Source organism: Cimex lectularius, unplaced genomic scaffold, assembly GCF_000648675.2.
Source record: "Cimex lectularius strain Harlan isolate CLEC.00 unplaced genomic scaffold, Clec_2.1 scaffold82, whole genome shotgun sequence".
Classification (NCBI taxonomy): Eukaryota; Metazoa; Arthropoda; class Insecta; order Hemiptera; family Cimicidae; genus Cimex; species Cimex lectularius.
In genome coordinates, this window is record NW_019392695.1 from 256,481 (window position 1) to 284,395 (window position 27,915).

Sequence of the window (27,915 nt, forward strand, 5' to 3'; positions counted from 1 at the left end):
CCTGACCGTACTGCCCAAGTCTTATATACAATTTATCATACTCGTCTTAATCGAGATCACCTCGCAACTAAACCCCCGATCTTTATGCGGGAAAAGGATTGCCAGTTAGGATTTATACTTCCATTGCATTACTAGACCTGTTTGCCAGAAACACTATAAATTACATAAAGCTGTAGAGAAATAATGGAGTCAACTTTTGAAGCAAACATGGATTGGATGATCGATCGGCGCAAGGCTTTCGTAACAAACTAGTTTCTCAACCTTCTCAAAATTTAAAATAATCTTTCGAGATAAACTCCTGCTCAAAATTAACGCACCACTTCAATATTTCACCATATGTTTTTCTCAGGTGTTTTTTGAACGTTATTTTTATTTTTAGTATTGTAGGTTATTAATAATAAAACATTACAAATGAAAATGAAAAGCAGAAAAGGACGGTAAACTTTATTAAAAAATATTCCATAAAAAAGACTGAAAAGGTCAAAAATTTTCATTTAAGTTCAAACACAAATNCAGTGAAACTGAGGAATAAACCAGGAGGAAACTCTTGTGTATCTTACCAAATCCATTTCAAAGCGGATTAACACGATTGTAAACAATTCTTGTTTACTTTTGTGGGATTGTGAAGCATAAAAAAGAGAATAAACATGAAGAGATTTAGCTGGATTTCTCTAAAAAGAATTTCTGTTTAAAAATTAAGGTGGTGCGTTAATTTTGAGCAGGAGTTTATTTTCTCATTCTACCGGACACTATTCAAAAGGGAAAACAGACCTTCTTTCATCAAAGATGGCCCAAGCCGAAACACGTCTGACCCCGAACTCACTTCGAAAACCGGCAGACGAGTCACTTTCGATCAGGAAAGTCCTGAAATTACATGCTAAAACCATTTACAGACAATTTCTGTTAAAATGAGCCAACGGGTTAATCCTCGGGATAATCGTTTTTTCCGTCCAATTTATGATTATCCTGGATAAAAAAAATAAACTTTTATTTTAATAACCGTTAAATTGGGCCGACTTAACTATGTTGGTTATTGAAAACCAGGGTGTGAACAGATTTATTGGAATTGCAGCAGACCACGGTCCGGGTTCCTATTAAGTAACAGTAATAAAAAGAAACCCGTTGGACCCAGAAGCAGGTAAATAGAATTCCATTGAATATTTTATACAGAAATATTTTATGTTTTCAAGAACAAGGACATTACAAATTAATAATAAAACCCTAGAAAGTGGGTCCTGTGGTTAAACGGTACCCTTTTGTCTTACATCGATATTAAACTGTTCTGGGACAAAAATGGCCTATGCTCTTCCTGATTACATAATTAAGCCTTAATTACACCTACGAAGCTAAGAGGGGATGAGAATAATTACCTTGGGCCGGATGAATAGAACTAGGTTAGTAAATAGTACGCAAAATCCCTATGCATAAGCAACAGTTGACAGTATAAATCATTGGTTCAGTTTTGAAAAACGTTCATTTTGAAGAGTCAAAGGTGGATCGAAGGCGACGTTCAGGAATTTTTAAAAATCGACCTCCGTTCGATAATTATCTTCACGCGATGGCTCTACTTTGGAGGTAAAATATTTCTCACAAAACTGTGATGATGGTGCATATTTAGAGAAAAAAATCTAATATTTCGAATACCGTAGAAATGAATGAAGCAGAAAGTGTAATGTGATTCACGTTAGATGAAAGCCGATTAGAAAATACAAGTATACTCTTATTCATATGTTTATAAGGCCAATTCATCATCAGGGAACATCTTATAATAATAATATCGAGTTTTGAGAAATCCTCAACAACAAAATATAAAAAACAAAGAGATATTCGATAGCTGCATTCCAAGATGGAGATTTCTAGATTGGCGGTAAAAAATTCAGTTATACCAACTGGCGAAACTGTTTATGGACAAAGCTGCGCCCTAAAGTTCCAGCTAACGTTTAATAAATTTCTATAATTGGCAATACTCTAGTATAAAAAATTGAAATTGCTAAAATTCAACTCCTCGCCAGAAATATAAGACATCATAAAGAACCATCTTTGATGGCTACATTTCAAGATGGAGACTGAAGCTTCCAAGATGGAAATTTCTGGATTGGCGCGAGAAAGTTCAGTGCTGCCAACATACAGGCGGAAACATTTTAGGGATGACACTAAAGCGACGAGATTTACGGCTAAACCGTAATAAATTGCTAAATTTGAGAACACTCTAATGTTATCTACTTTTGTCAAGAAATTGCTAAAATTCAACCCCTCACCAAAAATATAAGGCAATATCATAAAGATCCGGTCTTTGATGTATTTCAAGATGGAGATTCGAGATTTCTAGATTGGCGCCGAACAATTCAGTGTTGCCAGCATACAGGCGGAAAAGCTTTAGAGACAACCTGCGTTCGTCCTAAAGCCCTGAGTTTTCCCGTAACCTTTGATAAAATGATAATTCAGAAATCGTGAAATGCGGGGGGGGAAAGTGAATTTATACAATGAAAAAAATGTATAAATTCACTTTTTTCCACATCCTACTATGTATTTGTTAAATTTAAACATTGTAAATCCCAGGCCCTGAAGATGATCTCAATAAAGATCGAAACGTTGGCACGATAAAGAAAATGTTTTTCTGAAACCTACATCACACCAGACCGCATCTCACGATTCCTGAATAATCATCGACTAACGGTCACTAATCACCGCACATTTTAATAAAAAGTTAAATTTAGCAACACACTAATTTAATATCTACTTATCCCACGAAATTACTAAAACACCACAGCTCACCAAAATTACAAGGCGATATGATAAAGATACGATTTTTGATAGAAGTATCAAGCTGGGTAAAGCTATCTCGAGTGCATGCCTGGAGGACCACAGGAATGTACTTTGCGTACTGCTTCTTCGAGGCTTGTCTTAATGCCATCTCTAAATTAGCTGATTGGGCTGTAGCCATTGCCACTGTGATGCATAAATTTAATCTTCTCACCCTGCCTTATGAAATCACAGGTCATATATGCACTTATCTTACGAAGGTGTACCGTTGACCTATCCCGATAGATGTGAAAACTTGCGTGCAATTTCCATTTTCATGCACCTCTTGACACTGTTTTGCGTTCAGGCGCATATACATCCAAATAAAGCTGTAAATAAATAATATATATGCGAGATCAGACACGTGTGTGGATAATGACTTTTTTCTGACTTGTATCTTATCGTCTCGTATAAGGGACCGTTAGGTCGTAAATCTCCGTCAAATCTGACTCGATAGCCTTGCAATTATAGCCGGAATCGGATCGACAGAGGCGTTATGGGCATCTAACGATGCGGAGGAAGTTAAACCAAGAGACAAACCGAGAACCAGACAAAAATCCTCAGATTATTTTCTAAATCGTAAAAGTGTTGTCAACGGTTCGGTAATTGCTGATTTACGTCCTACCATTGCCGTTCGTCCTTCTCATTCACGACATCTTCAGTCGACGCTAAGGAAAGTATTGTCACTTTTTGGTCTTAGCTTTTTTTTTCTTTTTTTTAAATAAACATCAGGATCTAAGGAAAGGAATAAAACTCCCGTCTTAAGGCGGCGAATCCCATTCTGGGGACAGTTAAAGCTGTCAATCACCTGAGATAATCATCCCAGTGGGGGTGAAAAATGCATGCCGTTTGAAGACTCTTTATGAAAGGATCAAGGTAAATTGTCACAGTGGAGCAACGATCACAGTTATGCCGATCGTCGCGTCGGGGGGGGGGGCAGTGACTTGAAAGTCGACGTCAATAACGGTCGGGAGTAAAAGCCGGTTCTCGTATGTGTATGAGTATTTATTTGATACGAAGGTTAAATCAAACCTTAAATCATTCTCGGTCGAAAAGCCTTAATCCTTATTGTTTTCCCAAGGTTGAGTGCGTGCTTGATCGTTGTACAACTACAAAAAATTTCTTATTTGAGACTTGTGACAAAATTCATCCGGGTGGATTAGGTATCAAATCAGTTTTTACTTTCATAAAACTTAATTTTTTCTGATTCACCGGGAGGAGCGAAATTGCCATCCTCACGAATGGCTTTCTCCGAATTATATTTAATTCAGCGAGATGGGAAAGTGAAAAAATTTAATAATAAATCGCCGGCTGGGGTATGGAGCTCATTTCAGCAAGGCTGGACTTAATTTAATTCAATTACTTTACTGACAGTTTTTTAAGCGATTTTTGTTTTAACTGAAACCTAATAATCTTTGCTCCAAGTCTGCGGCTGAATTGAATGTCAAGGACCGTCTAGATCGTCATTTCTTCTATATCTCACGGCAATTTCTAGCCGCCACGTAACCTCCTCTCAATAAGGCCGTTTATTGCACTTCAATATAAATAGTTAATTAATACTAAAATTATAGTTTAATTTGCTTAATAACGTACTCAGTTGTTTGTCACCGATGAGCTCTAGATCGACTCCTAGATCTCACGACGAATTTGACCAGGTGTGTTCTGAACATTATGCAAAATATGAATCCTTTTCGTAAATCATGCTTTGACATGAAAGTGGAACGTAATTTACAAACGCAACAAATTTTAACCCATTCAGTTTTGTGTCACTGATGCCGTCTAGATAGACGTGCCATCTAGATCAGATATTTGGACATAGTGTAGCGGATCATAATGCAAATATGAATCCTTTTCGTAAATCATGCTTTGACATGAAGTGGAATGTAATTTACAAAAAAATACATTTATTCTTCTTTTCAAATCTCTATTGCAAAATATTTTCAATCAATTCACTGCTCACTAAGCAACAAATTTTAACCTATTCAGTTTTGTGTCACTGGTGCCGTCTAGATAGACATGCCATCTAGATCAGATATTTGGACATAGTGTAGCGGATCATAATGCAAATGTGAATCCTTTTCGTAAATCATGCTTTGACATGAAAGTGGAATGTAATTTACAAAAAAATACATTCATTCTTCTTTTCAATTCTCTATTGCAAAATATTTTCAATCAATTCACTGCTCACTACGCAACAAATTTTAACCTATTCAGTTTTGTGTCACTGGTGACGTCTAGATAGACGTGCCATCTAGATCAGATATTTGAACATAGTGTAGCGGATCATAATGCAAATATAAATTCTTTTCGTAAATTATGCCTTGTCTCGAAAATAGTGTATAATTTACGAAAATAATACACTTATTCTTCTATCCAATTCTATATTGCAAAATATTTTCATCAAATTCGCCACCTTAATTAAAAAATTGTAACCTTTCAAGTTGTTTTTCACAGGTTCCATCTAGATCGAAATGCCTTCGGGATCTCACGACAATTTAGACATGGCGTGTGAAATACATGGTGACAATTGAGAACTATTATAATTAAAATGTAATTTAGCAAAGTCCTAGTGGATTTCACTTGAATAGCATGTAATTGTTAATTCTAATTTTTTTTGCTATTTGCTCATTTGGTAAAACAGCGATTTTACAACCATTATTTTTCAAAATTTATAGCAGCGACAATCGGTGTAAAAGATCTTTAAATGCATGTAAAAACCATTAGAGGTGGAACACGTGTGCAGCCGTCCTCGGTACCATATTATTTATGAGCTTTAAACCTGCTTAACTATCTCATTGTCTCCGAGGGTTTACAATGTAAGCCATATTGATTGGCGCGGGAATAATTGTCCAGTTCGCTGGCCACAGTCTGCAGCAATATCTACTGTACTGTTTAAATACACGATATTTGCTAAACAAGCCACAAAAACTTTTCGAGAAAAAGGAAAGTAGAATAGGTTTTTCATAATGTATAATATTTTGGATCCTTCTATTCGCGCTGGTTTACATTCTACTGATGAACAATGACTCCAAAGAGACTGGGGCGTGCTTGAGATTGGTGAAATCTCATTTTATCCTTTCTTGTAAATTAAAACCTTTTCGACTTGGTGTTGCCTCGCGACGCGGAAATGAGATAAATATTACGCAATGGTTACAAATCCCTTTCGAGAATTTTTTAAATTTTTTTTTAGTAGTTTTACGTACAAAAATACAATTGACGCTATGAGGAATGTGTAATAATAGTCAATAAGACTACTCCGAATGCTCCAAACTCAAGGGATTTCTTCTAACCATTAATAAATTTAGCCTGCACTAAAAAAATGGAGTTGTGCTGATTTGATAAAATATTTAGAAACTGAAGTTACAGATAACAATAATAATTTTATAAAAGAAGTTTCCCCACTGGAGGTGAAGAGCTGTGTTGGAGAAAGAACATTCCAACATGGGTATTCGACCCGCGCCCGAAAATTCAGTGTTGCCAACACATTCGCAATAAAATTGTAAGAACAACACTGGAGTTCTCTTTAAATTTTATTAATTTAAGCCCGCACTAAAAATATGGTATTTTGATGATGTGTATAGAATATTTAGATCCTGAAGTTATACATAAAAATTTATAAAAGAAGCTTCCCCACTGGTCGTGAAGACCTACGTTGGAGTATGGAGATTTACGATTGACTCCCCAAAAATTCAGTGTGACCAACACAATGCTTATAGAAACCTGTAAGAATAACTGCATATACTTTAAACTCACGGCATTTCTGGATAACCTTTGATAATTTCAGCCTACATTAAAAAAGTGATGTTCTAATGATTTGGTATTGTATTTAGTTAGCATATGAAGTCGTACATAAAAAACAATTTTATAAAAGCAGCTTCCCAATGGAGGTGAAGAACTATGGTGGAGAATGAAGATTCCAAGATGGAGATATTCGATTGGCGCCAAAAAATTCAGTTTCACCAACGCACTAGCCAAAACATCGTAGGAGCAACACTGTGCCCCGCTATACAAACCCCCTTCCTAGCATCCTTTTCCACCATACCATACCACCACTTTAAGACTTAGATTTCTCGTTAACTTTAATCATTTCAGCCCAAACTAAAAAAAAAAGGTGTTCTGATGAATTGTATATAATATTTAGAACATGGAGATACACATAAAAGATAATTCTGTTGGTTTGACAACAGAATGCGTTTCGGCATTGTTAGAAATTTGTTTCTCAAGTGGAAAGTTTAAGATGTGCTGATACACATTTTTTTATGTTAGATTGATTCAATTTTTATGCCTTCTTTTATCAAAATTTGTTCCTCGGAATTCAGGAATAGTTGACGGACCTTAAAACGGAATCCCGCTGAGTTCTTCATTCTTCATACCCCTCAGTGCTTTCGCAAATCTTGCACTGAAGAAACGCGAATGAACTTACACATGTTTGACATGAGCCTTTTACTTTTTCCGTTTGCATGGTAAGTTCAAGTTCTACTGTACTACTATTAAAATCGTAATCCACCGAACGTTTTCCATTTAAAACGTTCCCGTTCGAATTTTTTCACTTTGCATTTCGTGACATTTCACGCTTCGGGAGCTCGCGCCGCGCTGTCAGTTCCGCACACCTCGGACTTTTTAAGCCTGTCTGAATGTTTATTTCTTCGACTATCTACGTTTGGATTTCACACGCCATAATTTGAACGGAACAAGGTACCAAAAGATGAATAAAAACTCTGATTGATGACCCTAAACGAGATGGGCTATAAAAAAATCAAATCATGTGTTACATCTGGTAATTGGACGGGCCGGGACCTGTACCCTTCGGTTAAGGACTGCGTGTAATTTAGGACCAGGTCAGATTGGATATCAAAGGATGCCTCCGTACCGTCGCCGAGAAAAACCCCATCAATTACTAGTAAAATGAGGTAATAAAACTGAAAATAACATTTTAAAATTGTTAAAAACCCTCATTAACCGCCCTCGGACTGTCGAGTGACCGATTTCAAGTCCGGTAGCCGGGTCCTTTTTTTTCCGCCTGGGTCGAATCAAGCTCGGCTTTTAAGCGCCCAACGCTACTTGATCTAATTGATTTGTTATCCGCCGTGTGATACGCAGCCCGACGAATTCCACGTATCATTCCTTAAATATGTTTGTTATGCGAAGAAAGGCAGACCTTTGATTTTTTCCCTTTTTGCATGCCACGTCTCGTTCCAAAAACAGGTGAATCATTGAAGAGAAATGCCGCCCTGGATAAAATCATCCAACTAAAATTCCAGACGTTTCATAAAATAAAACGTTCGCGAGAAACTGTTAAAAATAAAAAGATAAGCATCTGTTAAATATTAATTGTGTATTTTACTTTTTAATATCAATCATAAATAATATATAAGAATATATAAATAATTATAAAAGAACCTTACCTCAGGTGATGAAGATTCCACCATGATTTTAGATTGGCAACAAAAATTCATATAATGATGATTTGTATAATATATTTAGAACACGAAGATGTACATAAAATCTTACAAAATAACCTTCTCCACTGGAGAAGAGCCATGATGGAGAATGGAGATTTTATATTGGCGTCAAAACAATTCATTGTTACCAACATAACATTGTTTATAAAAACATTTTTTTTATTTTGCCATATTATTATGTCGTTACCAATTATTGCTTTCGGCATGTCTCTTTTATTAATTTTTTTTTTATACTTTCCTTAATATATCAACTGCTCTTGTTGGTAGATTTATCCCATGTTTGCCTATCCTCTCCAAAAGGATTTCTCTGTCTACCACGGTTTTGGGACTTGCCAGCAACATGTGGGTTGCGTCTTCAGTAGTTTGGTTATGACAGGAGCAGAATGGGGTGTCTATAATTTTTAATCGGTGTAGGTGGGGTGGAAGGCAATTGTGGTCCAGTCGTAGTCTGTTGATTGCTGTTAAATGCCTTCTTGGGAGATTTTTGTTTCTAGACCATGTCTGCGTTTTTGTTTTGGGCTGAATTAGGACCTGTGACAAATCGATTTCAACCAAGAAATGGTAATAATAAATGATGTATACAGCTTGTAGAATATGTTCGTTTGCAAGTTAAATCGTTGCAGGAGAGATTTAAATTTTTAAGAATAGATTGTTCCTAGGCCATGAGATTTGTTATTATGCCTTGCATTGGCATAACGAATACGAGACATTTCTTTTCTTTTTTTTTTCAAAAACAACAACGGAATAATATACTGTTCAAACAACAAATCGAGCTAAAATATAAATTATGAGATTGTACTGCTGGGGTTTGAAGGGTGATGAACAAGATGAACAACGAGGGTCAAGGTTATAAGCAGGGTGAGGACAATATGATTCGCATTTGAGGCAAATCCTCGACCAAACGAAAATGGCGAAATGTGTCTGCCAGACCAAATCAATGATGAAAATAATGAAGATGGGTTTATTTTATGGGCGTCAGCCTGCCTTTCCTTCAAGCTTTCATCGAGCTTCAAATCGAGGTAAAATAAAAAATGTGAGATTTTTGTATTGAGATTTGAAGGGGGATGAATAACGAGAGTCGAGGTTATAATAATTTAATTACTCAGCAGGGTCAGGAAAAGTTAATTCGCTTTTTACACAAATTAACGAAGAAAATGCTTTCTTCAATTTATCGAGAATTACAATTAATTAAGGTTTTTAGTCGAGGTAAAAAAAGTCAATGGCACGAGCGGGATTCGAACCCACGATCTTCGGCTTGATACACCGCTACTCTACCACTTGAGCTAACGTGACCTCGATCCACATCAACTTCCTATCTCAACCGCACCTTTTGAATTTTCCCTCCTTTTTGCCATTTTTCAAATGTCGTGTAATCGGGTTGGATTCTCGACGACAAATGAAATGGCCACGGAGAGCTTTTAGTGAAGTATACTTCATTTTTTAATCATTAAATTCACTAATTTCGTGGTCCGCTTGATATCATTGTCTTCTAGTGTACTTCGCCAAATGGCTCCCTATGTCCGTCGTAGTTATATATGATATAACATATACATATATATGGATACAATGCCCCGGATTAAGTTGCGCTTTTTGCTATTTTTTCGACCTCTTCGTTATATTTATTGCCGCTGTGTCCTTTGACCCACATCAAACATACATCCTTGCTTTTGTTCCTTAGGTCAAACAGTAGTGTCTTGACACTTAGGGTCTTTAAGTAAGCTTTGGTTCACCAGGGCCGTTAGAGCGCTTAGGCTGTCGTAATAAAAAGTGCAAATTCCTTGTCATTATGTACATAGATATATACGGATATTTTGACAACTATTTTTTTATCAGTGTATTTACTATTTATTTAATTAATTTATTATTTATTCTATACATTTATTTATTTAAATTATTTATTCGTTATTTATTAAGTAACATCTAACTACATCAGGAACACCCTCGACGCATGACTGATAGGCATTACCTAAAGCTCAAAAAAAAAAGAATAATAATAAAAATAAAACTCAACATTGATAGAAACACTGCAACTAAACTCACCAAATTTCTCGATAACCTTTAATTTCAGCCAACACTAAAAAATGAAGTTTGTACAGAATATGTAAAACATGAATATATACTAAAACAATATTTTTATAAAAGAAGTTTCCCCACTGGAGGTGAAGATTGAATAAAGATTCCAAGATGGAGAATTGGCGCCAAAAACTTCAATGTTGCCAACCACATTGAACAATACTTTTGGAACGACCAGCCCTGAATTCATGGATTTCTCGTTAACGTTTAAAAACTGCAGCCCACATAAAAAATAGTGTTCTAGTGATTTATATATGTATAATAAGTAAAACATGAAGATATGCCTAAAAAATAATTACAAAGGGACCTTTTAACTTACCCCTTAGCGGTGAAAAGCCGTTGGAGGCAAGATTCCAAGATGGAGTCAAACAAATCAGTGTTACCAACATACGAGCAGAACAAATTAAGAGCAACATTTCTTCCGCCCTAAACTCACGGGATAACCTTAAACAAAATTGCTAAATTTTGTGTCCCTAGGTTAGAAAGGGGGATAAATATTCTTCTATTTTAAACCATATTTATGTACTTTATGTATAAATTCATTAAACTTTAAGAATTTTAATGCCTAATATTATCAAAAGGGTTGCTTCTTGTGGCCTGCAGGTGCTTTTTTATTAGCAACTACTGACTGAATCCCCATGATGAAGTTAGAGAAAAACCAAACCTATTGGCGAGAAAAGCGAGAACAGTAGGGTAAAATGATCGAAAACCGCCTAGTATAACTAAAATACTTTTTTAAATCAAATTCACTCCTGTAAAATGGCTTTGATAAGTTTTTTTCATAAAAATATTATTAAGTTGACAATCGCTGTATAGAGACAAGTGTGCTCGTATCGACGAAATCTACCGATTTAGTTAACAATAACTCTTTAGGTTAGGAAGGTTTGAACCAGTAAGTCTTTTCGTATTTCGCCTTGCGATATTGTCGCCTAAGTACCTTACCTTTGGCAGGCACGTGGATCAATTATCTTGGCAATTTAACACTCATCTTGCACGTCGTCTTTTTTGATCGAGATCCTGCAGTTGGAGGCAACTGTGCTCCATCTATCACGTATCCCGGAGCCGACAGCTTTGCAAATTTCCCTTGCACAAACAAAAGAACAATTATTTTAATGTATGTCCTCGCCTACTTTCTTGCAATAACTTAGGAGGGGCTTCACAAGTTCCTTGTAACTTTCTATTTGTGAAAATAGAAAAATTACATATATTATCATAAACTGACTTTAAAGAGGCACTAATAGTAAATTCATAGAGCTATAAAATGTTACTATGTCGTGTGAAATGTGCCAGCTTATATTAAAATTTTGAGAAAGACATTGTATGCTATTCTTTTGTTAGAATATTGTATTTCTGATGATAAGTCATGATGGTTAATATTGTCTTTTCTTTTTTTTTAGGTGTGTATCATCTTATGCAAACGTATCAAATCTTCCCCAAAAGGATCCATACACCCAGAGTTCACGGATGGTCGATCTGAGGTTAGTCTTCATGCTCCGATAAGGTTTACAGAAAATTGACCGTTGCTAGGCAAACACTCGGTCGATTTTGAGGTGCCTTGGCTCGTCAAGCGTTTCATGGATCGTTCGAACCGTTCCAACCTGTGCCAGGGACGTCGATGGTTTTTCTGGAAGCGTCCCATTGTCCTTGATTGTTCGGTCAATATAACTAAGGAGCAAGGAAAAATACAATAAGCCAAAAGCAGTGGTTAGAGAACAAACCCTTTCTTCCTAGTACCTTCACCATTGATGAAAAATTGCAGGAGCTACTGTGTAATGCCGATATTTTCCAGTCTAAGATCCGTCCCAATCTCTTCTCGGTCACGACCTGACCTTGCACGAACCGGGGCTAAATGACTCGGACGGAGGACGAAGCCCCGGTTCAAATTTATCTCTATTATCTCTTCGAATTTCGCCTCTCTGGGTCTCTTCGACGGCTTTCTTTTCACTTTCGTTATTGATATTCATGTCAAAACGCGGCGTTTCCTTCCCGTAAGAAGGGGAATGGGAAAAAGTCCCATTATACTCAGCCGATTGGAGTCGGCCTCGTAGAATCCCGTTGGCCCCTTATTACCTTATTCAATATCTTCTTCAATAAAAATAAAAAAAATAAAAAACATTTTGTTTTTACCACACTTACAGTTCTCTAATTCAAAGGAAAGTTCGCAACGCGATAACCTACTCAGCTTTTTTACAATTTTATTTTAGACCAAACAGCTTACTCGTAATACATTTTTCTCGATTTAACTAGTTCAAACACAATCCAGTCAAACATTAAATGTGGTCAGAAGGGAAGCATCCTCTTGAAGAATAATATTATCATAATTACGACGGTGAAAGATCCATCAAGGGTGAACCGACGTCATTGAGGCACGTGTGGAATGCTAGCCTTTGTAGCAGTGTTGCCAGGTCTGAAAAAATATCCCCACACGAGTACTGCATTATTCCCACAAATTTCAAAAATTCTCCACCACCTAAAAAAATAATTAGACCAAGTCATTAATACTCATGTTTATATATCATAAACGGTGTTAATTAATTTACTATTATTGTTTTTATTTTACTTTTAATTGGACACATTTCCTCAATTTCTCCGTTGGATTTCCCATTCTGGTAAGTTTTTCCCTCAAAACCAGGTAAAAATCCCCACCCTTGGCAACACTGCGGGCAACAATGTTCTTCCTTTCTGTTGTCTGCCACGTTATTGCCACTATTTTCAAGATGGTGCGCCTTTTTTAAACTCCTTGCATGAACGAAATATTTGATTTTTTTTTTTTTTGCATTTACTTTATTTTGCCGCCTGCATTGCTCCACAGCTAGGTCAGAAAAAAAGGGAAAATCCCACAAACATGGCAATACTGCTCGCAACGTGGTTCTTCCATTTTGGATCCTGCCACAGTATTGCCACTTGCTACTCTTTTCAAGAAGCGCTTTTTTAAACTTCTTGCATGAACGAAAGAGTTGTTCTTTTGCTTTATTTTGCATCAGAAAAAATTTTTAAAATTCTTGGCCAATCTGTTCGAACAGTTTAATTGTGTATTTAAAAGGCGCAAAATTAATAAGAACGTGAACGATAAAAATCTTCCTTATTAAAAATACGGATAAACCATTCCGTATGTGGAATGTGTAATGTAGTCCACTTGAATTGCCTTGTTTTATGGATAATAAAACCAACCGTCCTGCAGTACAATGGGCCCTGTCCGAAAAATAAAACTCAAATAAAACCCTTCACCCTTAAAGGTCCAGTCCTCTTCTCCAAACTCACATGTTTTATGTTTGTAGCCCCCCCCCCCTAGATAATGCAAAGCTAACATCATTTTCAACAACGTCCGTTTAATCCATTCCCTCTGCGCTTTCACATCCGAAGAAGGCAACACGTCGCCTTGAGACCTCGTCATCCCTCTATCCATAATATTGGGTGCCAGCATTAGTATAACATACGAATAAATTCATGCGTAAAAAAGTCAACAGAAGAACAAATGTGAAACCAGTTGAAGAAATGTCAAACTCTTGGCATTTTAGCATTTGTTTTTTCGGGGTGGGGGTAGGATTTAACAATTTAGAGTGAAAAACGCATTTCGTGTTGGATATGCTTTCGAAATGCTCCATTTTCGGCCGGGCAATAAAACTATAGCGGAGAATGCTGTTAGAGAACGAGAGTGGTAATAAACAGAGTTGCAACACTTTATCTCTTTGGATGTTTGACTAAGGATCCCGTAGCACTTTAGGAAACTTAAGATAAACGATTACATTCCAAGTGTCGTTAACCTTTTTTTTAAGAATAAAACGCTAATCTTTGAATCGGTTCTTTCTAAAGAAAAAATCCTTCTGAGCCTTTTCCCACACTTTTAATTTGCCTTGGATTAACAATTAAAAGAGAAGAGAGTCGGCAACTTTTCTAATAAAAAGGGGGAAAAAATGAAATCATAACCCTGTGTCATATTAGAAAGTTTACATTCGTGCCTTCGTGGTATTTGTTCCACAACCAAGTTCTGGAGGAAATGTAAATCATTTGCAGAAGGGATTAAAAGTGAATCCGCGCTAATGCGTCTCAAGAACAGAAAAAGAAAAAAATAATAAAAAGGATTAAAACAGTTTCTTTTCTTGCTTATAATTTCATTTTTTTAAACAATTTTAAACAATTGTTTGATTCTCAATAGCTTTTTGCAACAAACTATTTAATTTTGGTTGGAACTTGCCCTCGGTAAAGTGAATAATTAAGCAAGTAAATAATTGTTTTCCTTTTTACAAAATTTTACTTAAAATTTATTGCTTTTTGAAAAGTGCGCATAAATGTAGATGTTTTATTCTTCTCTTCTACATCTGCTAAAGAAAGACAATTATTCACTTTACCGAACGCATTAAAAAATATTGCTCTAATAGGAAAATTTAATTTTAATTTAATCAATACCACTTAGTCATCATGATTATACATTCAAGTTGAAGCGTCAACCGAAAGTTTTTTGGTCAATTGAATTATGCGAAAATGTGTGCACATACCAGAGGATGGAGGCCACCGGCGGGGATCTTATGCTAATCGGCTCCTATTTTTACACGCTGACGATTCGGACGGGCGAAGACCATTGAAAAGTTGTTTTTAATCTACCGTTTGGCCAATATCTTCTGATAGATAACTTGCATCACCTTTAACTGGGTGGGGCGTTTTTCAGTGAGCCACCCGTGGCCGTAGATGATATAACCATCCCTAACCATTCATCACGGATGAACTACGAATATTTTTGCCTTAACTAGAAATAGAAACCTACACCTCGATACAATGGAACCATCTCAACAGAATACATTCCGCGGTCTCTTCCTTTTTTTTAGCAAATTGTGCTCCTCGACTTTTATTAAAGTGCATTAGTCAGCTTTAGGTTATTGATGTCGTAGTGCTTCCCTTGGATTGAAAACTCCTAATGATTTGTCCCCAACTAGTAAGAGAAAACTACAACTTGTCTTAAAAGCTCTTTTACTTTTGATAAAGCTCATTAGTCATCTTTACGTTATTGAATCCATCATGCTTCCTTTTTGTAGAAGATTGTTTGTGCTTTTTCATTACTTACCAATAGAAGCCTACTCTTGAAAGAGGAGGTTACAAGGGTCACCTCTACTTAAAAGTTCTTTTAATTTTGTTAAGGCTCATTATTCAGCTTTAGGATATTGGATCCATCGTGCTTCCTTTATGTAGAAGAAGGCTTGTGCTTGCTACGCCTAGTACGACTGCTAGGTCTAATGGTACAAGGTGTATTTTTTTAAATTACTGATCTAAATAGAAGAAGTGGCCATAACAGGTGGGAACTCGACCTTAAAGTTCTATTGTTCCCTTTATACTTTTGTTAGAATTCATTGGTCAGCTTTAGGATACTGATTTCATAGCTAGTGCTTCCTTTTCGTATGAAAATGCTTGTGATTTTACTTCGCTTAACTGTACTTCCGCGGCCTCTTTTTGCCAAAATCGCCACAATTTCGCCATTTTATGTGACAGTGTCAAAGAGAGCTTGCCAGAATCCGAGGCTAAAAACGGTAAGAACCTCAGACGATACCAACTTCTCTAATATATTGATAGTGCTCTTTTTTATGGGGGCGTTAACCATGGTCATCCCTTATGTTACCAACGCCATAACAAATTCCACTCCTTAATCGCTGGTCATCCCAGTTCTTTAGTAACCTGGCTTTCCTAATCCTTCCTGATAGGTTGCTTGACAGGTGTATCCAACCTTGAATGTGTTCTGCGGTCTTTTCCTCTCCTTGGCATTATCTGCACAATGGGTCCTCTGCCAATACTTTGAGGTACCAATGACCTCTAGGAGGGCAGGGTCCTTGTTTGACTTGCTAAATTCAGAGTTTTCTTTCGGTTACCCTACAGTAAGTCTTCTAAGGGTTCTACATGTGGAATCTTTTCCAGTATTTGGGCTAGGCGGTTTGGGGTATGTTCATATTCGCTCCACTCTTCGCCAATCATTACTTGTGTCCTGAGGGTCTGAGAAACAGTGGCGAGAGTCAGGACACTGGTGGTTGAAACTGTGTGCCAAAGAGTATCGCTTTCTTCTTAGTGTGTATTCCAACATTTGAAAAACCGTATCATATCTGCAGTCCTTGTATTAGGATAAGGATCCTTATATTAGGATAATGTATCATTTTATTTTTGGTTTTCGACCAGTCGGCTTACCAGAAAGAATTGGCTTTTGGTATAATTACTTTGTACTTGTTAAAGTTGACTTTGGGAGTTGGTAAATCAGTCGGCATACCTAATTTGGCGTCTGACTATAACTCCGTCAGCCTTTGTCCATTGCCCGGCTTTGCGAATAGTATGTAACAGTCTATGAGCAGTTTGCTCGATAAAAACACGTCCCACATAGAGAAAGGTCTTGAAGAAAAGTACAACTCTCCTTCATCGCGCATGGCCTTTCAGTGCTACTAGCTTGATCGACTTAGTCACCATACTACCGATCCGTGTCAACATCGTATTGGACGATATGAACAATTATCCTTTACGTTCTGTTAATAGGACATCCATAGTGGGGTAGGACTGGATTAAGTAAGAACATACATCTGTCACGTACGGGAAGGACAATTTGTCGAAACGGTTTCTGTCACCATTCACTCGATCTGCTTGAAAAAAAATCCTTTTCCCTCAAATCACAGAAATGGGCTGTAATCTCGCCTGAGGCACGTACGGTCCAGCCCACTCGTAATCAAAATAATCGTGTTCAACCGAACGATTTGCGGCTCTTAAAACCACGGCCCGTCCTCCTTCGAGCCGGTTTGTTTTTGTATAAATGGTGTCATACGACGGCTTATCCCCTTTATCCAAATTGGCATAAGTTAAATTAGAAACTTTCTAGGAAAGAATAGAAATCTTGAGGAACAGATCCTTTACAATTCTTACTGTTATTTCATTCGACATTGATAAAGAAATTTATCACTTAGGGGAAAGTATCAAGACACTCCTACCATAAAAACCAGGCATTGTTACATCCGCTAGTTTATTCATACTAATTCTTGGACCACTAAAATTAGCTGACATGAAAAGATAGAGCTGATCTAAAGCCACTACATGTGAAGAAAGTACCAAAGAGAGTTGACGTCACCTGCAGGACCGTGACCTGTAGAAAGAAGACAGCAAGAAACCAATCACTCGTGCTGGTTGTCTCCTACCTAATTTGGATCCATAACTGAGGTCAGCCGACCTTGAGGACCCGTACCAAATGAGAACCCTATGACTGTCGAGAATCTATATCATCTTAGTACGATCTAGCTAACCGGGTTGGTCCTAAACAAGGTTCCCCTATGGCTATAGCGTAACACCCATACCGTCCTCCTTCAGTATAAGGGGAAAGCCTTGGATGCTGAAAGTAGCGAGCATCTGCAATTGAAGAGGTCCCGTCACTTGGTCGTGGGAGCCAAGTCTCTCCGAGGACTACTTCTCATAGCTGTCTTCGTCCGTTCCAAGCCATTGGATTTTCTCAGCGATTTCGGACTCGTAGAAGCTGTTTAGGATCTAGACGACACCTACGATTCCTGGAGAGAAATGAGAGAAAGAAAATCCGGACGTCCCGTTGCAAATCTAACCCCCCTTGGACATCTAAAATATATAAGGGGACATCGACTATACGCAACCGGCAGGAATGAGCTTTCCCTCCATAGTACATCTAGAAGTAGGTAAGTTGTCTTCCATACGCAATCTGTATCCATCATTGTGAAATAACGTCTACCTGCGGGTAAACAGGATTGACCTGGGGTAAGGAGGTGAAAAGGTGTTTTACAGGTCAGGCCCTCGAGGGATAATCGCCCTCTGAACGTCTTGATATATCCACCTTGAGGAGACGTATTTTATATCTTGACGCGAAAGCGCCTCCTAACTTGATCGTCCCTTTGCCCTAGGACAGAAGTTCATCCTTAGCGAGATTCTCCTGCGTATCAAGCCTAACTTCCATATCCTTCCCAGTTGTTAGCGTCACCTAGGTTTTCCGAGAAGTATTAAAGGTTCATGGTGCAGACTTCAAGTAGTGAGAGTATCGGAGGGAGTCCGAGGATTTTGGCAATGGTGTCGGACTCATTGTGACAGTCTGGCTCTAGGCCTAAAGGAACCTCCGCCAGGTTCCTAGAGGTAATATCTTTGGGCTCCGTGGGAGATCCCGTTGTGGAAAGTGTGAAGAGCACTATTGAGGGTTGTTAAGCGCCTAGAAACCATTTGGTAAGCGGAAGGCCAAAATATGTCTTTTCGAAAACGTTTGCACGGTAATGACCTCGCCTTGGGCACGCTAGAGCGGACCAGAGGAGTTATTGATGTAGATATTCAATTAATTCGATTGCGGTGCAAAACTGGAAGTCCGGCATTATAAACCTCAATATATTGGTAAGGCCGACAGGTTTATGTATGGCCAATAAAGAATCCGATTAGTAATTGAGGTTTCTCGGTAACAGTCTCGAGGTTGAGATCACTGTGTAGCTGGAATCCAGTTCCTCAGTTCTATTCGGTCCTGATTCTGTTCACCTGTGGATTTGATGATGACGGACCAACCCTGGAGCCAGATAGTCCTGGAGTATAGAAATCGTCAAGCCTAATGGCTTAGTTATAGAGTTAGTTATCAACCTTTTGGCCTTGATTCTGCGACCATATCTGACAAAACATAATAAACGTTGCTCGGTGTCAGGGAAAGTTATTTTCACCTAAAGACGGCGAAAAGTCGAAATGAATCTCATTCAATTAATCGTCGACCTTGTCTCAGACCTCGTATGAGAGGAAAGAAAACTAGGAATGAATCCCCGGACACAAACAAATGGGGAGCCGGCGGCCGATGTTTTTACAATCCGGCCGACTTGAAGACGAGGTACTTTTCTTTACCCGGTAGCCAGACTTTTTTTAAAGCCCCTTTCACTACCTAGGTCCCACGATTTAAACTAAGCACAGGCACATGGAAATTACGTTATCCCATCGTTAATTTGCCTTTGACCCTTTTCTTGTGACTCGCATTACTTTTACATCTTCACTCTCTTTCAATCTCTATGGAACTTCATCACAAACTTATCTACTTCATTATTTTTTCTCTCGTGAATTTTCTCTTGGAATATAGATCAATTAAATTAATTATTATTTATTGGCCCCAATTTCCCACGTTTACGTCTAGTAAAACGAAAAGTGATCTTTTCCTCACGAGTCGAAGTATGGTCGTGAGATTCCCGGGGAAAAAGTGAAAGAGTTTTGGCATTGCTGGTATGAAGTCACCCCGTGTCCTTGCCGGTACCTTTCGCATCGATGGCTCACTCGCTAATAAAAAATATGGGGTTTCTTGCTACGAAAGCAGGACACGGATGCCCGGGGGGGACACCTAATGTTTTATAATGATCCGTTCGAAAACAGAACTAAACAGAAAATTTAGAACCGTTCGAAGAAAAAGAGCCTTTATCTTACATTTTACTTAGCTATCGAATGCCGAATTGAACTTTATGACGAACTACGACCCTAGCTTATGAGTCACACTTGAACGGCCCCTTCATAATCGAGATATGCCTCTTAGACCTACCCAATTGACTGACTGATAACCTCTTGACTAACAAGTCAGCCCTTATTGAATAACTCTAACATCCCACTTTGTATATAATGGTTGGTTTGATAACGATTTATACTTTTTTCTAAATAATGTTATTTTGTTCACTAACTGCTTCAAAACAAAAAAATTAAATAATCACAATTTTACTAAAACAAACGAAAATAGTGATGGAAAGGTAGAAATATTGCCAACATTTGTAAATTGTGGCGGCGTGTGTCGCGATCAAGAAAGCATGTCGATCTAGCAGGCACGGGTGAAAAAAATTGAAAAACTTTTAATTATATATGTATGTATAAGTGTGTGTTTGTAAAAACAATCATATTTATGAGATGGTGTGGTGGCTAGAATGAGTCGTGAGATCTAGATGGCATGTCGATCTAGAAAGCACCGATGAAAAATAAATAGGAAGGTAATAATTTATTATTATTAGGCTATGATTAATGTAATAAATAACCTTTTTGCTGAGGTGGTGTTCGTAACTTTGTGTCGTGAGCTCTAGAAGGCACCGATTGTTTTTGTTTGTAAGTAACACACCATATGTATAAAAAATTGTATTAATTAGGTTTGTTTATTAAATGTAATAAAAAAATTTATTTATGAGACGGCGTGGTTGATAGAATGAGTCGTGGGATCTATAAGGCATGTCGATCTAGAAGGTACCAGTGAAAAAAACTGGGAAGGTCCTAATTTGTAATTTTTTAATTTGTAATTGCCTACTAATTAAACTATAATAATTGTAATAATTAACATTGAATAGTAAAGTGTGTAAAATAACATTATAGTTGAGATAGTGTTGCAGGGAGAATGTGCCGTGAGATTTAGACGACATGTCGATCTAGAAAGCACCAGTGAAAAATAACTGAGAACGATATAATTGGTTAGTTAGTGACAGTCTATATAAATATACAAGTGGTATTAATTAACATTGTATTTTAAGGGTGATAAACGGCCTTATTGATGAGATGAGTAGTAGAGAACACTGTAGTGTCTGGTAGCTAAAATGTGTCTTGAGGTTTCAAAGGCATGACGATCTAAAAGGCACCGGTTAAAAAAACATTGTATACGACGTGTTAAAACTGTCACTCGAATGCCACAATTGTTTATAGATTATGCTATTCCGGGAAGAATTGAAGGCTTTTGTGCGCGCGCGGATGTTTTGAAGCGAATAAAAGTTCATACCTCACTTATTTCATCAGTGGTCGACGATTCTCTTTTCTTTTTACAAGGACGCGGTTTAGAGATTTTCTCATGGGAATAAGTTTAAAATCGGGTTTTATTTTATCAGTCTCTCCTTGCAGAAGTCCGACTGCAGGTGTTTTTAAAGGTTACGAACCGACTGGAATGAGTCGAATTTATTGTGTAGCATTCCATATGGGAACGCAAGGGCCGATTTACAACGTGTTGTAAATCCTTGTATAACTGGGTACGAGCTCTGCACCTAAGGAAAAATAGCGTTTTCATTCCAATTCTTCTTGGTTCTCTGTCAAAAGGTTGGAGAGGGTTTTTCACCGTGCCTCACCGCGGAAAATGGAAAAAGGCCAGGAACACGTCGTGGCACACATTTCATTCAAACTCGCCTTTGCCGAGTATGCGACAGTCTGTTCTCCGATTATTTATGGACCGTGGGACGCCTGGCATTCGGTGGGTAGCGGAACGCAGACTCCTCCGGTACCGTACCGCTCGAGACACGTGTTTCCCGGGACAATTGAAGTGCATTTTCTTCCGGCTTTAAGACGAATTTTACACAATGCAAAATAAACCCTAAGTCTAAATACGATTTTTAAAGGTGGGTTGATCAGAAAATGTTATTAAACTTACCCCCTATAATACATACTTCCATCCAAGGTGAAACAAAAAAATACCTAAAAAGGATGCAATGCGAGACCCACATCCGTAATGATTTTGGCCTCTAACTGCCAAAGTGTAGTAACAGAATAGGTAGCCGAGTAATTTGGGTTAAAAGTTAGGGACCGAGTAGGTTAGAATAGGTAGGGTTGGGTTAGAGGTTGGTTAGGTTAGACGTTGGTTAGGTTAGACAGGGTCAGGGTTAGAGTCAGAGAGGGGATAGATAAGAAGGTTAGGGATGATTAGGTATGGTTTAGAGGTTAAAATAAGAATATTTAGTTAGGTTGGATAGGGTTAGACATGGTAAGGGTTATATATTACAGAATTTTTTAATGTGTGGTGATTAGTGACCGTTAATCGATAATTATTCAGAAATCGTGAGATGCGGTCTGGTGTGATAGGTTTCAGAAAAACATTTTCTTTATCGTGTCAACGTTTCGATCTTTATTGAGATCATCTTCAGGGCTCAAAGTGCCGCACTCTCCACACGACACGCAAGAATGGCACAATTACACAGAAGACAAACATTTTGAGCCCTGAAAATGATCTCAATAATTATCCAAACGTTGACACGATAAAGAAAATGTTTTTCTGAAACCTATCACACAAGACCGCATCTCACGATTTCTGAATAAGAATTTTTTAAGTTAATTTATCAATTTTACATGACTTTATATCGTGATCTCCGGTATACAATGAGCATAATTTTGCTGAATTGGCCTGTAGTTTTCCTCCCAATCTTTTTATAGACCTTTATATTTTCCCTGGACTCTATTTACACCAACCATATTTAATTTCAAATTAACCATTTCAGTTTTTAGTTATTTATAGTGTTTATCTTCGAATAACCCTTTTTAATTTCAAATTAACATTTTTATTAACTTATTAATCCATATATGCATTCGGAATATATTTAGCAGCCATAACTAATTATTCCAATTAATTATGCTTTAATATAAGGTCTTACAAGGGGACGACCAGGTTGGTATGTCAAGGATTTCGACCAAACATTTTTTGGTGATTCTTTGATTTTTTTGATCCCTAAAATTTTTTCGATTTTTGAGAAGTCGTTATCGGAATATCTGATTGACTCAAACCGGCTGAAAGGATTTTAACGTCAAACATACCATTTAAAAGAAGAAGAACGTAGCTTTTTAACGACGTATGTACAATGAAAATACACTAAAAAAATTCTATAAGAAAATACACAAAATGGCAAAATTATTTATCAGAAATTAATCTCGTTTTTTAAGTGGAAATAACAGTCCGATTTTAATGTTTGACGCAGTTATAAAATATAATTTAACAATTTCTTTAGAACGAATTATCAACTTGAAAATTTGAGAAAAATGAGGTTGGAGCCTAACACTACCTAATGTCAAAGTAAGGCAGAAAGGTCGTCGAAATAATCAGTCAAAAAATAAATTTACATCGATTTTCGCGAAAGTCGATATCTAAGGGTTTTCTAATGGGCCTAACACTAAAATTACGACAACGAGGTCAAATCCACGTTGTGACCATTTTCTGACTTACTTCGTTTACAGATGTCCGTTAAAATATGAGAAAAAACAGTATTTTGTTGATTTGTCTCTTTAATTCATGCCTAATTGGAATATTCTGCGTCTTATTCGGAGATATTTTTGTTTTTATGTCAACCAACAATAGAAATAATACACTAGAAATAATGTTTTTTTAATCTTTCGGTGTAAATTAATTTTTTGACTGATAAGTTCGACGACCTACTGCGTGACTGACATTCCTAGTGCTACATCTAAGATCATTTTTCTCATAAGCTAGTGGACCGATTTTCATAGTTGATCATTTGTTTTAAAGACCTTGTCAAGTACAATTTACAACCGTATCAAACATTAAAGTCGAACTATTATTTCCTCCCCTCCAAAAAAACTATGTTAATTTTTGACCAGTAATTTTCCTATTTTGGGTATTTTCTTATAGAAATATTTTATATATTTTAATGGTACGAATCCTCTTCTTTCAAATAGTATGTTTGAAGTTAAAATCCTTAGCCGTGTTTTAATTATAGACGTTTTAATACGATATTCTGATAACGACTTCTTAAAACTATGAAAAGTTTTATGAGTCAACAGAATCGATAAATTTAAATTCGGAGAAAAATTTATATTTAGGAGTCTCTAGAGGTGTTAATACAAAATTTCATATTACTTTCACGAAAGAAAATTTATTACCTAGTTTACTTGAAAAAAATTTGACTTTTAGAAATTTTATTGATAAACTTCGATAGCTTTTTCCATATTTTTATTGCGATCTACGTATCGCTATAAAATGATATATTCACATAGTTGATTGGGGCAAGAAGAACGGCGAAATAAAAATATTAAGCAACGGATATTTCAACTTCCAAAAAAAGTGGCGGGTACGTGTCCGATATTTTTTGGAGTGTAAAAACACCAAAAAGTTTTGTCCAAATCCGTAACCCCCCCAACTTGGTCGTCGCCTTGTGAGTTGAGATAAGAGTCGAAGGTCGTGGGTTCAAAGTAACCTTTTTCATTCCTTAAAATTAACCTTTTAGTTTCACATTAACCGTTTTTATCTTCAAATAACCCTTATTAATTTCAAATAACCTTTTTTAATTTCAAATTAACTTTTTTCTTACCTTAATATTAACGTTTTAGTTTCAAACGGACACTAAGGTTAGGATAAGTAGGGTTATAGTTTGAGACAGTGTTAGGGTTAACGTTAGGGACAGGTTAGATAGGTAGGGTTAGAGAGTAAAATGGGAATGGTTAGTTTGGTTAGGCAGGGTTAGGGTTGTTGATAGGATGTAGGGCTAGAGGTTAAATTGTTAATTAAGTTATTGTTAGGTAGAGTTAGGGTTTGATAGAATGGTTATTTTAGGAAGTGTTAGACTTATATGTTACATACTTTTGTAAGTGGATCTGTCGGTTTTACATGACTTTATATCGTGAACTCCTGTATACAATTTTGCTGAATTGCCCTGTAGTTTTCCTCCCAATCTTTTTTATAGGCTGTTATATTTTCCCTGTACTTTATTTACACCAACCATATTTAATTTCAAATTAACCTTTTCATTCCTTAAAATTAACCTTTTAGTTTCAAACAGAAAGGGTTAGGGTTACAAACAGTAAGGGCTGGTTGGGTAGAGTTGGAGTTTGAGGCAGGTTAGATTTAGTTAGGGTTAAGGGTTAAAGTGTTAGAAAGTTAGGTTTAGAGGTTAAAATAAGAATGTTTTGTTAGGATAGGGAGAGGTATGGTTGATAGGATGTAGGGTTAATGGTTAAATTAGGAATTTAGTTAGATTAGGTAGGGTTAGGTTTTGATGGATGGTTAGGTTTAGGGTTTGATAAGTTGGTTATGGTTAGGGTTATGGACAGGGTAGTTTAGATAGTTTTTTGGAGCTAGAGTTAGGGACAGGTTAGGTTAGGTAGGGTTAGGGATTGTTAGGTTTGGTAGGGTTAGGGTTAGAGACAGGTTAGGCTAGGTAGGGTTAAGAACAGGTTAGGTTTGGTAGCGTTAGGGTTAGATTTACAGATGTGTCGATAGTTTTTCACTCGTCAGGAGATCGAGAAGTTCGTTGATTGGAATATTTTTTAGCAAGAAACAAAGTGGATATTCGTTTTCTGCACGCCAAAAAACCCCTGAATATAATTTTTAGGAAAGTCAAAAAACAAACTTAGAAATTATGCAATGCCTTGACCTGCAGCCATTATCTAGGTATAACTGCCATACTAAAGGTCGAATCCCGGCATTCGGGATTTTATGCAAGAATTATTTGATAAAGGTGGTTCTGACACCTCTTTTGCCACACCCAAAGATTAGTTTGATGTTAAGTCCTCCTGTAAGACAGGAATTACTTGACTTTGGACGAGAAACGATTACCACAGGTGATATTAATTGGTACAAGGATCATAAACCAAACAGGACATCGGGTGTTTATACGTGAAGAGTACTTTTGGTCGCGGGGGTCCGCAGCTTGAGAGGTACGCTACTTCTTGTGTAATGGCAAGATATCAAAGAAATAAAACACACACAAAATTACCAGGAGTGGTAGAAAATAGTCCGCGTAGGTTCTTCCAAGGAGGAAACCTCAGTATTCATGCTGTGAATGCGTTGACAAAGAAAAGGGGTGTACGTGGAAAGAAAATCCTTAATATTTGTAACTTCTGTATTATTTAGTCGATCTGAGGGTGGATGAACTCGTTAGATGCCTGATAATTACTGATCATCATCCTAGTCCGGCCGGTTTCTTCGTTGTCCAAAACGTTTCAGTCTCACGCCATAGTGAATAAGACACTCACGGCATAAAGGCAATTCAAACATTTTCAAGGGCTAAGAAGTTGTTCTGGCTAAGTCGTACGATCATACTCGGTGGACTTGTTTCTTTTAGGAATTAGACATTTTTACTGATGGGCCGAGGGCTTTGACTCCCCGCTTCCTCAACTAAGTACACTTCTCACGAAGCGGGTCCTTATCGTGTCTGTTATCCTCCGTTTATTCTTTTCGATTTCGTCCTACACGCTGACAATGCTCCGGCTTGTTGTCATTCTCGTCTCGTGGCTGCAAGTTCTCGCCCGACTCGCTTTCATTGTTTATTCTCCTTTAGAAACCTTTATTCTTCTATAAAGCTTAGCTGGAAGACTGTTGTTGTTAAATTTTACTAGGTTGATTATCTGCCAAAATAAAACTCAAGTTTCTACTCTACAAAAAATTTATTTTAAGGTTTATTTCTAAGCTTTATCAATTTGCTGAGTTGGTCAGAAAGTGGTTGAGCCCGATGTTGTCAGGCAGCATCAATAAAACACAACCATGTAGGAGATGAAGATTCACATATGAAGATTTTAGATTGATGCAAAAAAAATCAGTGTTCCCAATATAACGGCAGATACACTGAAGGGACAACACTGCGCTCGCCCTAAAATCGCGGAATTTTGACATAAAGTTTGAAAAATTCAGCCTACATTAAAAGAATTTGATGTTCTGATGATTTACCTACTGGTGACTATTTACCCCCTGGAGTTGAAGCCAAATTGGAGATTGAAGATTCCAATATGGAGATTTTTGATCGGCGCCGAACAAATAAGTGTTGCCAACACACGGCGGAAACATTTATGGGTCAACACTACGTCCGCCTTAAATTCACGGGATTTCCTTCCAACCTTTACAAAAATTCAACCTTCCTTAAAAGAAATTGGTTAAAAGAAATTCTTATGATTCTATTTAGAACATGAAGATTTACTTAAAAAATAATTATAATAATTTACCCCCTGGAGGTGACGAGTATTGTTCATGTTGTTGATTAAAGATCCAAGATGGAGTTTTTCGTACGGCTCCCAAAAAATTTTCAGTATTGCGTAAACACTGACACATACGCTGTAAGAACAACACTGCGACTGCTCTAAGCTCATGGAATTTCAGGCTAACCTTTTATAATTTCAGCCCACACTTTAAAAAAATGGTATTCTGATAATTTATATAGAATATTTAGAACATGAAGTTGTACAAAAAAAATAATTTTATAAAATAAGCTCCCCCATTGAAGTAGAAGAGCTATGTTGGAGAATGAAGATCTTAAGATTGAGATATTCTATTGGCGCCAAAAAATTCAATGTTGCCAATATACATTGCGCCCGCCTTAAACTCACGGGATTTCTCGCTTATGTAAAACAAAATTTCTAAATTTAGTGTTGCTGGGTGAGAAAGGGTTAATAAATAATTGTGTATTTTGTATAAATAGTTGTGTATTATCTACACTTCTTTACATAGCAAGTTGGCGAAAAACTAAACCTACAAATTAAAAAAGCGAGAATAGCCAGGCTAAAATGATCAAAAACAACCAAGCATCATATCTAAAGTATGTATACATAGTCAAGCGCAGTTTGTAAGATTTGATTAGGTTTTTTTGTTTCGCCCGGCCGGCTATTAATATAATTAGTGGGGTGAACCGTGCCCATTGTACGACCATTCGTCTTCTGAAGCTTCACCTTGGCCGCATTTACACCAGGTCGTTTATCCCGAATTAACATTTCCTTCCGACTTTCCCAGTCTTTCTCGAAACTAAAACAAGACGAGGCTTAGAAAATTCCGTCTTAGGATTTGAAAAAACTCGAACTAACGTAAAAATAAAAATCAAGAGAAGAAAAGAGTATATACTAACGAGACGATCTTTTACCATGGAATAAATCT

General features: G+C 37.0%; 1 protein-coding gene across 3 annotated transcripts in view; it reads left to right on the forward strand.

The window, feature by feature from the left end:
- The window catches only part of LOC106664108, a 126,639-nt gene that overhangs the window by 74,066 nt on the left and 24,658 nt on the right, over positions 1–27,915 (forward strand). Inside the window, exon 3 of one of the 3 annotated variants that reach the window (XM_014389529.2) lies at positions 11,735–11,815. The exons of the other annotated variants lie outside the window; for them this stretch is intronic. The gene's annotated coding sequence lies outside the window, so the exon portion shown is untranslated. The remainder of the gene's footprint in view (positions 1–11,734; positions 11,816–27,915) is intronic. 3 annotated transcript variants of the gene reach the window in all.